Below are 12,435 nucleotides of genomic sequence, written 5' to 3' on the forward strand. Positions count from 1 at the left end.
GGTTGGCCAGGAACACATCATCGGCGTAGAGCAGCGTCCATGGGGCGGGCGTGTACAGGTGGTGTAATTGTGTCCATCACCAGAATGAACAGCAGTGGTGAGAGAGCAGAGCCCTGGTGTACGCCGACGGTGATATTGAACTCCTCTGATATCCCAGCCGCCGCTTTTACACGGCTTTTGTGACATCTGTATAGGAGTTGGACCCATTGTACGAGCAGCTCGGGCACTCTGTGATCTCGCAGTGCGTACCAGATGAGATTGTGCGGGACTCGGTCGAAGGCCTTTTCCAAGTCCAGGAAGGCGGTGTGGAGCGGGATTTTCTTCTCTCTGTGAGCCTCCATCAGCATCCGCACACCGAAGATGGCGTCGGTGGTGCCGCAGTTCTTGATGAATCCGGCCTGGTTGGCGCTGATGTCGACGATGTCCCGAATGCGCTTATCGAGGACGCGTTCGAAGATCTTCATAGTATGTGACAGTAACCTGACCGGTCTGTAGTTGGAGCAGTCCGCTGGGCTGCCCTTTCCCTTCCAGATCGGAACTCATATGATAAGAGCCCTGGTTTCAAATAGACCTTGGGGCTTAAGAACAGGTCTGTTCTTGGGGTAGCCAGAAGTTACAATTGAATATACACTAGGGAGTACATAATGGCTTCAAATCTGCCATTATATACAAATAAAATATGGTTGGGATAGCTCACACATTTTTTTAAATTTTTTAGATCATTTAATTTATAGATGCCCAACTCCCAAATAAGTCTGGAAGTTTGTAACTGAAAATCAACATATTATAAGGAAAACACTACATATCAGCAGAGTAAAATACAGAAACAAAAGCAAGATCAAAAGCAAGATTCCACAATTGCTTTATCCCCAATCAAACTGGGAGAACAACCACAATTCAACCAAGCAATTTCCTTTATGACATAAGAATGGCAGCCACACAAATCTCTTTGGGAATACATTCCAGAGGGCAGGAATTTCAACAGAATAGGTGACTTTTTAGATCTTGCAAGGTGACATTACTTAATTGATGGGACTCAGAGCACATCTACCCTGCTGAACCAAACGTAAGTCTGAATGCCTGATTGTGGTAAACCTTATCTTTAAATTATGAAAGGATTATATAATCGAACTGATCTTAACAGTCATGTTGACATTGTGGCATATACTTGGTTGATTGCTTCACTGCACACATCATAAAGTTTGAGTTTTATTTATGTGTACTATGCAATTGTTTATTAGTATATTGTTTATTAGTATTTATAGTATACAGAATGGTATACAAACTTTGGGGTACTCCTGAATTCCAGAATTCGGTTAAGGAAGATGGAAAACTTTTGTCACATACAAAATCAGATTTTGGATGAATTTTCAGATCCTTCTCTCAGTGCTATAGTATTTTGAAGTTAGGATAGCTAATCCCAACTGCTCGGCTGAACAAAAAGAAATGGCTGGGAAAAAGGGGCCGAAATATGTCAACTCCTTGTTTAAATCTTTCTTGCTGTTATGCTTTTCAAAGAGCACTTGTCACTTTCTCTATGTCCTTTTCACCTCTGCAATAATCCTAGCTGAAGTTGTTCATAACCATTGAAAGCAACCCTGTAATCTCTTTTGAGAGTATTGATAGCAAGTATGACCTTTTCATCTTCATCATGTAGCTTGATATAAGAGTGAAACATCATGTCTCATATCAAAAATATAAAAAGAGCATGTTATCTTTAGAAATGAAAACAAGTCCATACTTCATTACTTGTGGTTGCCATTCCATTATAAATTTTATAACTATTTATTTATTTAATTTATATTGCCACCTATTCGCCCATGGTTGACTAATTAGTAACAAGGCTATTGCAATTATCTCTGTGTTCATATTGAACATGATCTATGGATGTTTTCAAGATCAGTGTGCTAATAATCTTTTGTTAGTATTATAGAAATATCACTGTATCAAAATAATAAAATATTTAATGTAACTTTCACAACAATATAATAAAATATTGGTATTAAAATTCATTGGTTTCAATATGAGTTGAAGAATTTTACCTTCCCCAGTAATACTTTATATTTCTCAAATGCTAATGAATAACTTTCTTATATCCATTCATTCTTCTGGAGGGACAATAATAACACTTCAGCTCCATATGCCAAATAAAACAACCAGATATTAATCGCTTCATGAAAAACTAACAGGGTCAATGCCCATCAGATATTAAAAGGAATCTTACTTCAAATATAGGAACCTATAACTGAGAAGGCCCAATTTTACCAATCCCAGCAAATAGCCTTCTGAATGATCAGGACTCAGAGGGGGCATCTGTTTTAGATAAAAGAAGATGGGCAGAAATCACCAGAAGAACATAGTCCTGCAGGTATCCAGGTCCTAAGCCACAAAGACCTTTGAAGGTGGCAATCAATACCTTGAATTGCCTCCAGAAACAAACTGTTAACCAGTTCAGCTGCTAAAAAAATAATATTGGATGAGCAAATCAGCTGGTACTTGTGACTGATTGAGCTACTACATTCTGGACCAACTGAAGTTTCAAAGATGGTCTTTGAGGGCTTTCAAAGTAGTTAAATTTTGAATGACCATGCATAAAGCCTCAAAAGCAGAAAAATCCAATTGAAACAGAAAATAGATTCATAAACATCACCTTACTCCTGACAGAGAGAAGGTGATGAAAAAGAAACCCAACGTTATCATGCCTTGATTCTCCTTGCTATATGAGAGAGCAGAGGGAAATTGTATTGGGCTTTCAAGTTTTTATTATCCCTTACAAAAATAGAGTTCCAGCAATTCTGGCAGCTCTATTTCTTGACCTTAAAGAGCTGACAGCCAATTGAAAAGAACTTCCAGATTGTGAACCAGCTCTAGATGGGGAAGTGTGATCCTAGACCCAAAGATGGAATATTTCTGAAAATCAGAGGGCTTCTGCATGTAGAATAACTCTAATTTGTTCTTCATACCCATCCAGATGCTCATAGTTGCAGACACTGAGACAGAGAACCATGATCATAGCTCCTCTTCAACCAAGGATCAAGATATAAACTCTTGATGATGCTTAATTACTGTATATTTAACTCAATGGCAGTGGCTCAAACCTGCCACAAAAGTTTCATACAATTTTTAAATAAGTGTAGGAAAAATGACAATTCCTGTGATACCCCATAACAATGCCCCTATGAGTCAGCTTGTCACTACCCACTACCACCAACTGAAGCTTTGGAAAAAGGAGAACATCTCAAGAGCCTCTCATTCCCAACTCTTTCAGGTGGTCCTGAAAGATACAATAGTTAATGAGAGTTTAAGCAGAACCAGGAATCATACTTCCTGTATCTGGTCCTACCACAAGTAATCCATAAAAATGATCCAGTGGATTCAGTTCCATACCCAGGCTCAAACTCTGAATAGAAAAGGTCCAAATTAATAATTTCCTCCAGAACTAAAAGCCCACATCCCTCTCAACAACCTTTCCCCAAAAAAGGAAAGATTAGAAACTGACCAGTCATTTATAAAATTGTAGGATGACTTAAAGAGGGAATATGCCACTGTTTCTTTCAAGCAAATTTATCCTTCATTTCTATTAAATATATATTCCGTGGAGTTAAAAATTAATAGATATAAGGTTGCAATATTCTTGTGTTGTATAATGGTTAAGGAGTTGGACAAGGTGCCACATAGAAAGAAGCTCACTGGATGACTTTAGGCCATATATTTTCTTTCATCCCAGCATAATCTCTAACAAGGAAGTTATATTTTACCTAATCTGTTGTTATGTGTCAACTGTGATCTAAATACTACTGATTGAAACACTCTAGGCTAGATCATGTCCATTAATGAGTAAAAGCTGTAGCCCAAGTCGTTAGAAGGAAGTTGACTTTTTAAATATGCTTTTACAGATACAGTACCAGTTGGAAATTTGGTTTGGTTTAGTTAAGAATAGATCTTTTAAAATTGGAGTTTTTTATTTTAAAAGAAAAAAGTCTTCTTGCTCAAATTACTGAATTTCATTGCTTCAGTCATACCATATCTGGAATGATTAAGACATTCTGAAAAAAGTATCCTAATTTAGGCTATGAGTATGGCAGTTAACTTAAATAAACATCAAGAGGTAACTAAGAAAAGTATTTATTTATCATGAGGCAGTAAAAATTATGTATTAAAAATAAACAGTTTTATTAAGTTTAAGCATTTCTGACTACAGAGCACAGTGGCTCACAAGGTTAGGACACTGAGCTGAGATTGACAAGCTTGAATTCAAGATCCACTTGCTGATGTGGGCCAATCCAGCAGGAGTGGGTGACCATGAGTAGATAAAGGGGGCAGCTTAATGGGGACATGAACGGAGCCACCAATGGGGCATCCCCGAGATAATGGTGATATCACCATTCAATCCTTTCAACCCAGAAGTGCTTCAGTGCTCCTGACATGACAGTAGTAATAGTAGTAGTAGTAGTAGTAGTAGTAGTAGTACCATTATTTCTGACACTGCTTATAGATGTTGAGACTCTCGAAAAAGTGCAGAGAAGAGCAACCAGGATGATTAGGGGACTGGAGACTAAAACATATGAAGAATGGTCACAGGAACTGGGCATGGCTAGTCAAGTGAAGAGAAGGACCAGGGGAGACATGATAGCAGTCTTCCAATATTTGAGGGGCTGCCACAGAGAGGAAGGGGTCAAGCTATTTTCTAAAGTACCCAAAGGCCAGACAAGGAATAATGGATGAAAACTGAACAAGGAGAGATTTAACCTGGAAATAAGGAGAAATTTTCTGACAGTGAGAACAATCAACCAATGGAACAGCTTGTGGTTGGAAGTCATGGAGCTTCATCACTTGAGACTTTCAGGAAGAGATTACACTGCAATTTGTCAGAAATGGTATAGGGCAGTGGTGGCTAACCTTTTCATCACAGAGTGCTGAAGCGGGAATGCATTCCGGAAACCAGAAGAGCAGCTCCCCAATGCGCACATGGGAGTGCTGGAAATTGGAAGCTTGGTCTTCTGGTTTCTAACGCACATGCGATCGCGAAGACCAGCTAGCTGGCATGTACATATGCTCCGGGGAGCTGCTCTTCCGGTTTCCGGCACTCCCGCACACATGAAGACCGTTAGGCCAGCGTGTGCATGTGCGGGGAGCTGCTCTTCTGGTTCCCAGCACAGAATAACAACCATAACATTATTTGGTTTTTAGGATTTATTTACACAATGGTTAAATAATTGTCTTAGCTTGTGAACTAATTCATTGTACCTTTTCTGAAGCAGAGTTAATAAAGCTCAAACTTTATATTTTGAAAGACCTTATTTCCTAGGGTCAATTCCTTCCCTCCCTATTTATATTCTGAATTACAGTTCCATATAATGAATAATGAATATTATGGAGTTGAAAAACACTTACTAATGCCTGTTTAATCAAATTGCCCACTGCGAAACAGGATCATTTCTCCCAGCCCTAGCTGCTGCTTCTCCCTTTTTAAACTGATGCTTACTCATTGAGAGGCCCACCCTCTTAACTCATAACTACTTCTTTTTCATAAGCACCTTTATTGCATACTTAATCTGTCAATTCATATCCAGTTCAGAAGATTTTCCCAACTCAGCTTCAGAGAGAAACTGTAAAATTCTCTGGACGGAGACTGAATCCTATTAGTTATATAGTTTACACAGTACGGAGCATAAGAGGAAAGTTCATGGCTTGAGTGCAAAACATCAATAAAGATAACAGGTGAAGAAGGCCTGTGAATCTCTTTCAGACTTTGTTTTGGACAAGGATACAGACATTTAAATGGCCAAGTGGGATGTGGAAGCTGAAGTTGACCTCATTTAAAAAGGACTTTTTTTCCCCCTCAGCCCAGAAGAGAAAAGTATTTATTGAGGCCAGCTATCTGTCATCATTACCCAGAGAGGGTAAAAAAATAGCTTGTAGTGGATGTTCCAGCTGGAACTCTGAGGTTCTTCCTCATTGTAGAGGTTTAAGGTTAAATTGCCTCCATCGACTATTTCAAGGCTATTTGTTTCTCCTGCATTTTTTCTCCATATGTATTCTATTGAAAGTGAGAGAGATGAAAGAAACTTTTCAAAATAGAAAAGGATATAATACAGGACAGAAAACCTGAGGGTGGGGATAAAAGGAATATACTGATATTTTATTTAATCTGAATTGGAGAAAAGATTTTTAGGTCTGAGATCAATTAAAATTATGTTGAAGTTTTCTACAGAAAAACTTCAGCCTCATGCATATTTATTTTTTTAAAGGTCTCTGAACCCCATATGCCTTAACCATTCAAAAGAGAGCCCCAGAAGATGGGGCTAGAAGGTTTTTTTTTAAAGTATCTTGAACAGAACTCTGAAACTGATTAGAAGTCAGAACAATTGCTTTAGGTTTGGTATGACATTCTGTAGATCCAATAAGTGACACTGCAGCACCTGCATCTTCTTCAGAATGCATGACTTACTCAGACAAAACCATTTGCCAGCTTTAAATTGAGATTGAGCAAGACCTTTGCCCTCTTTTTTTGGGGTAGCAGAAATAGCAGAAATCAAGGCCTTCTGGATTACTTTAGAAAACTAAGAACCTGGTTTTGGTTTGAATAATATACTATGTAAAAATTGTATTGCAATGCTCATTTGTCTTAAAACAAAGATCTAAAATACCATTAAAAATATCAGCAACTAGACCTATAGCATCATCATCATTATGATTCAGCAGATAAAAGATACGAAATTTGGAGACAGATTTGAAAAATGATAGGGTCAATATATTCAGTTCAGAAAGCTCGTATAATAATTAATGGGGGACTTACAAACTCATTTGAAATAAGGAAAGGAGTATGGCAGGGTTGTCCACTTTCACCTCTGCTCTTTATCATGACATTAGAAATTTTGTTGAGGAGAATCAGATCAAATCGGGAAATAAAAGGGTTAAAAATTAAACAAGAAGAATACAAGGCCCAAGCATTTGCAGACGACCTTATGTTCTTCACAGAAGAACCAATAGAATCAGGACCAAAACTAATAAAAGAGATAAAGAAATTTGGGGAAGTAGCCGGTCTAACAATTAACAAAGACAAAACTAAAATGATAACAAAAAACTTAACAGATAATCAGAAAAAGAAATTAGTGGAAGTAACAGGTATACAAATTGCAAAAAAAAAAAAAAGTCAAATGTGCAGATGTTCAACAACAAAGGAAGATAATTATATAAAATTAGTACAGCAAATAAAGGTTTAGAAAAATGGGAGAAAATACAGCTATCACTGTTAGGGAGAATTGCAGCTATTAAAATGAATATTTTACCGAGACTACTTTTCCTTTTCAAATGATCCCGGTAAAATTGGATAAAAATATTTTTCGGGCTTAAATAAAATGATTACAAAATTTATTTGGGCAGGTAAAAGAGCAAGGATAGAACTGAGTGCACTACAAGATAACAGAAGCAGAGGTGGATTTGGACTCCCTGCCTGGGAAATATATTACAAAGCTGCAGGCTTAATGTGGATTAAAGAATGGGCCAATTTAAGAAACAAAAGAACCCTAACTCTAGAAGGGCACAATTTACAGGTGGAGTGGCATGCCTTCATGTGGAACCCAGGAAATAAGATCCAGACTTATTTCCATAGACATGCAATTCAAGACTCATTAATGCGAACATGGCAAGATATTAAAAACAAACATTATATAAAAATGCAAGGATGGGTATCCATCATGGAGGCATTGATACACCCAAATACGCTAGAAATTGGAAAAAAATGGCTAAATACTATGAGGTTTTAGACTCCCAAGGAATATTAAAAACAAATCAAGAATTCAGGGACCAAGGGTTGAACATAGATTGGTGGCCTTACCTCCAGCTAAAAACAAGGTATAAAAAAAATGTGGAGGAATATGGAATAGAAGTAAAGCCAAGTCAATTAGATAAACTCCTAGAGGGCACAAATGAGAAAGTAATTTCAACAATGTATAATTACCTATTAGAGTTTGAAATGGCAGAAGAATTGGTGAAGGGCCTGATGATAGCATGGGCAAGAAATGTAGGACATAAGATTAATTTGGAGGATTGGGAAAGAATTTGGGAAAAAATTACAAAATAATGAAATTGACGGTATATATAGAGAATCAATATAAAATGTGTTATCAGTGGTATCTGGCTCCTTCGAGACTAGCCAGTATCCCAACTTAAGCCCACTTTGTTGGAAATGCAAACAAACAAGGGGCACCTTCTTCCATGTATGGTGGCTTTGCCTGAAAACTAAAATATATTGGACAAAAATACAAACATGGATAAAAAATAATAATATGCACACTGTTTTTGCTCTTCTGAAGTTCATCGCTTCATGTAAGATGGTAATAGGAAAACAAGGTTACTGTGGGGGTAAGGGAGAAATCAGCAAAAAAAAAAAAAGATAGACTTCAGCCATTCTGAAAGTTTGAATTTTTAATGATGCTTTGGTATCATGCCAAATACCTCTGCCCATCACACATATCTCATAAACCCATTGATTGATGATATCACACTTTTTAAGGGGCAAGAGTTGGCCTTGCAGATCCTACAAGTATCAGTTTGGCATTGGATATTGCCTTCAGAATAACATTAATCAATATTTCCTGTGGATACCAAACATACGTTTTTAAATAATCGATCTTGGTCAATCATATTAAAAGCTCTCCTCCTTCAAATCCTGAAATTAAGTTATCAGACATCAGATTCAGGATATGTTTTTAGTACACCCTTAATTCCATGCAGAGTACTTGAGGGAAATTTAGTCTTAACAGCTAAGATTAACAGCTAAGATTAGTCATGATAGCTGGGCATCTCAACCTACAGCAAGAATGGGGAGTCATCCTGTTACAAGCTGCTGGGGTACAGAAGGAGGAGGGGGAAGGGGAGTATAGTTTTGCCTTCATACATTACTTGGACGCTTCTCAGAGGCAAGAGATTGGTGTCACTGGAGTATGAAGCAAGGCAGGACTTTGGAGTCATTCAGCAGGGCTCTTATGATGTTTTAAATCAACTGGTTTAGTTAGTCATATTATTAAAAAGCAACTGCTACATTCCAACTGTTTTGAACACCTGTTTTACATCAAAGCCTTCATCCCATTTATTAGACGATAATGATCACACCATTTGAATAGCATGCAGGTTGAATGAATCTGTTCCCATTGCACAACCCCAAATTATTACAATTATGTGCTGATCAAAGTTGCAAATATCTATGTATAATTACAGTTTATATTTAGTATAGCGCCTTTGTCAAGTAAAAGTCAGCAAGAGAGGAGGGGTTAGAGGAAGAACAGGCAGACATGAGTTGTATCTTGTGAAGTATTATACCGCATAAGATATATATGCTATTGTCTTCACAGGAATTTAGTTCTGTGCCCACAAACCTGTTATAAGACCCATTGAATTTAATCATACTTAGTCGACAATATAGTATTGTTTTTTGAATGAAGCACACTAGTAAAGAGGCAAACAATTATTAATGAGGGGAAATTCTACAGTACTGGAGCTATCCAGTACTGGACAATCCAGATCAACCTTTTATTGGAGTGGAATGCACAAAAAGCCTTTATCCAAAGACCTCAGCTCTCCAGGAGAAAAGTATTAAATTTTTCGGTATTTAGGGATTTGTATGGAACGACCAGTACTTTGAATTTTACTTGAAACTTCATTGGGAGACAATGTGCCACCAGTTATCATACTGCTTGCTGGGACACAAAAGTCTCTCCAGGAAGGGTAATAGCTGGTGACTTTTCAGCCGATGAAAAAATGTGCTCCTTACCTTGCAAGAGGTAAAAGAGTGTCAAACCAAACTTGTGCAGTGTGGCTCTTCTCTTTCTTGAGATAACTCCAAACTCCCTAACTTATCTAGATTCACTTTTAACTTGTTGCACTTCATGAAGTCTGAAATCTGGTGCAAGCAGAAGCCAATCAATGAAACCAACTACGTGATGTTGAAAAAGAAGAAGTAAATCCAGGTGTCACCTGCATGAATTTAAAACTCAGCTCTGCAACCCATGATGATCTCTTCTAATGGTGCCTTACAGATGTTAAATAATATGTGGAACAGAATAAGCCTTCTGGATGGAACAATAATCCCCCAATGCCACTATCTGGAATCTACCTTCAGAGCAGGGGTAGAAACATACTCATAATCCACAACTTCCTAATGCAATCTAGAAGGATACCATAGTTGGTGATATCAAAAGCTACCGAGATATTTAGGAGCATGAGCAGCGGCTACTTATCCCAGCCCATTCTCTCAATAATTCATTCATTAGTCAATCAATGCTATCTCCATGTCATAACCTGCCTAAAATCAGATTAAAACAGATCCAGGAAATTAGTTTTATTCAGTCATGCTTAACAGTCTGTCACTATCCAATTAATGGCCTTGGCAGGAATAGCAAAATTCAATAGTAGTTGATAGCTATTGAAAGTTATGGATCTAATTATGGATTATGTGGATTCTAACTATTACCATGCTCCTCCCTGTTTTGTCTATCAAGGGCTGGAGCAACTAGTCATTCCAATCATTCATCAAAGCCTCAGGCAAATATTTTGACACAATAGCAAACCTCACTCCAAGTGAATTCTGATATTCCGTTGGATCTTATAAGATGCCATGAGTGGTCCCTCAAAAACAGCTTCCCTGCAGGGAAGGTTCAGTACTAGCTATTGCAACCTGACCGGACCACCATGTAACATTGTTCATGGTACAACACAAAACAAGAGAGAAGCACCCTAAAAACAGATAAAGAATTAATCCTGTGTCATAAGTGATATTGCTGTGAGTCAGATTCATGTCAACCAAGAACTCCAGAGCTGCACTAGAATGACTATGAATGGTATGAATGTTAAAAATCCCAAGTGCCAAAAGCTTTGACGCCATCAAGCCCACTTCTGAGTTCAGCCAGCCAAACACTGAGGCATATTGTCTTTGTTTTTGGCTTGGTGTAAGTATGAGTATATGGGTCAGTGAAAAAAAAACATAGTTTGTTTAGGATAGGTAATCAGAAGTTTAAAATACAGTTCATTGGGCTTTCTTGTTACAACTCTGATAAAGAGGGCTATGTGAATGGGCATAAATATTTTATGGTTTCTCTGCTTCTCTGTGTGTGTGCCTTATAAAGCTTCTACACAATCCACAGATATGGAAGACAAACTGTAGTTAGGAGGGTAATTCCCAAAGAAGAGACAAACAAGCTGTGACTCATCTCAAAAACCAATTCTGGCTTGTTAGCATAATGCAAGAACACTGCCAATGGGTTAGTAACTATGAATAAATATTGTAGCATTCCACATCCATGTATTCATTCCTCTCAAACTGTCATTTAAAAATACCATATAAAAGGCAATTAGCCACATGCAAAATGCTAATGCTTTGTTCTTAATAGAGAAGTACTGTATATTACGGAATTTAGACAGGTATAGTAATGATCTGGCATATCTACCTATTCCTGACAAAATTAATTTTTGTATTAGTAGCACCCACACCATAGGACTTCCTTCCTGGAAATATCTGCTTGACCCATTTTCTTATTCTTTGGCTAACAAATCAAAGTATTGCTGTTCACTTGTGTATGGGATGTTCAGGAAGGAGTAGAACCTCTGGTGTAGTGGCATATTGTGTCCTTTTAGGGCAGTTAGTCCACCTTTAGACCCCACCTGTCACTCGGCTCTTACCTGTGGCTCCTAGTAACTGTAGCATGTGCAGCGGCCACACCCTTGGAACAGCTTTGACAGCTGGCCAAACCAGGTTGAGGGTAGCCGTCGGGTCATTGACCTTCGGTGACATAGGGACTCGTCTATCCCGAACATCTGAAGGCAGATTCTGGTGGATTGAGCAGATGAAACCTACCAGAATAGGACAACAGTCATTAAGGTAGTCTCCACAAGCAACGTGGTACACTAAGACCACAGCAAGACATGAAAGGCGCCCTGGTCAACCACTGCATTCAGCCCATCTCCAACTGTTTCAACTCTTGTCCTGCCATTGGAGTAAGATGAAATCTGAGGCTGACAATGCGTATCTCTCCCTCACTTTAATCCAATTCATGTGCAAGTCTTGACATCCCTCAATTCCCAAAAATCCTATGGCAATGGGCGAACGACAAGGTAGCAGGTGTGGATACACTGGGAACTGTAGCTGCGAACCTGCACACAGCTCAGGTCTAATGGTCATCTTCTTGCTGACTGAAGCAATAGCTGGATTCAGCATCTATCTGAGTGACTGAGCAGTCCTCTTTAGGACCACACTGCTCACCTCTGCAGTAAGAGGAAGGGGCTAGAAAAGGTGCCCCAAACATTGTTGCTTCACAGAACCCTGGCCATTTGGAACCCTGGTATTCTAATTGGCTGTTGTAGGGGTCATAGCTGGCTCTATAGGTTGTCTGAGCTCCCAGGTTTGGTTGAAGTTTGCTGGGGGTGGTGCAACTGAGT

At 38.5% G+C, this 12,435-nt stretch overlaps 1 long non-coding RNA gene across 1 annotated transcript in view; it reads right to left on the reverse strand.

Moving 5' to 3' along the window:
* Positions 1 to 11,754: 11,754 nt before the first annotated feature.
* The window catches only part of LOC148133443 (uncharacterized), a 39,883-nt gene continuing 39,202 nt past the window's right edge, over positions 11,755 to 12,435 (reverse strand). Inside the window, exon 3 of the long non-coding RNA XR_015747394.1 lies at positions 11,755 to 11,827. This is a non-coding gene — a long non-coding RNA (uncharacterized LOC148133443). The remainder of the gene's footprint in view (positions 11,828 to 12,435) is intronic.

The sequence above is a fragment of the Notechis scutatus genome, chromosome 1, assembly GCF_049901735.1.
Source record: "Notechis scutatus isolate UNSWTSFEM ecotype Mainland chromosome 1, rNotScu1.2, whole genome shotgun sequence".
Lineage (NCBI taxonomy): Eukaryota > Metazoa > Chordata > Lepidosauria > Squamata > Elapidae > Notechis > Notechis scutatus.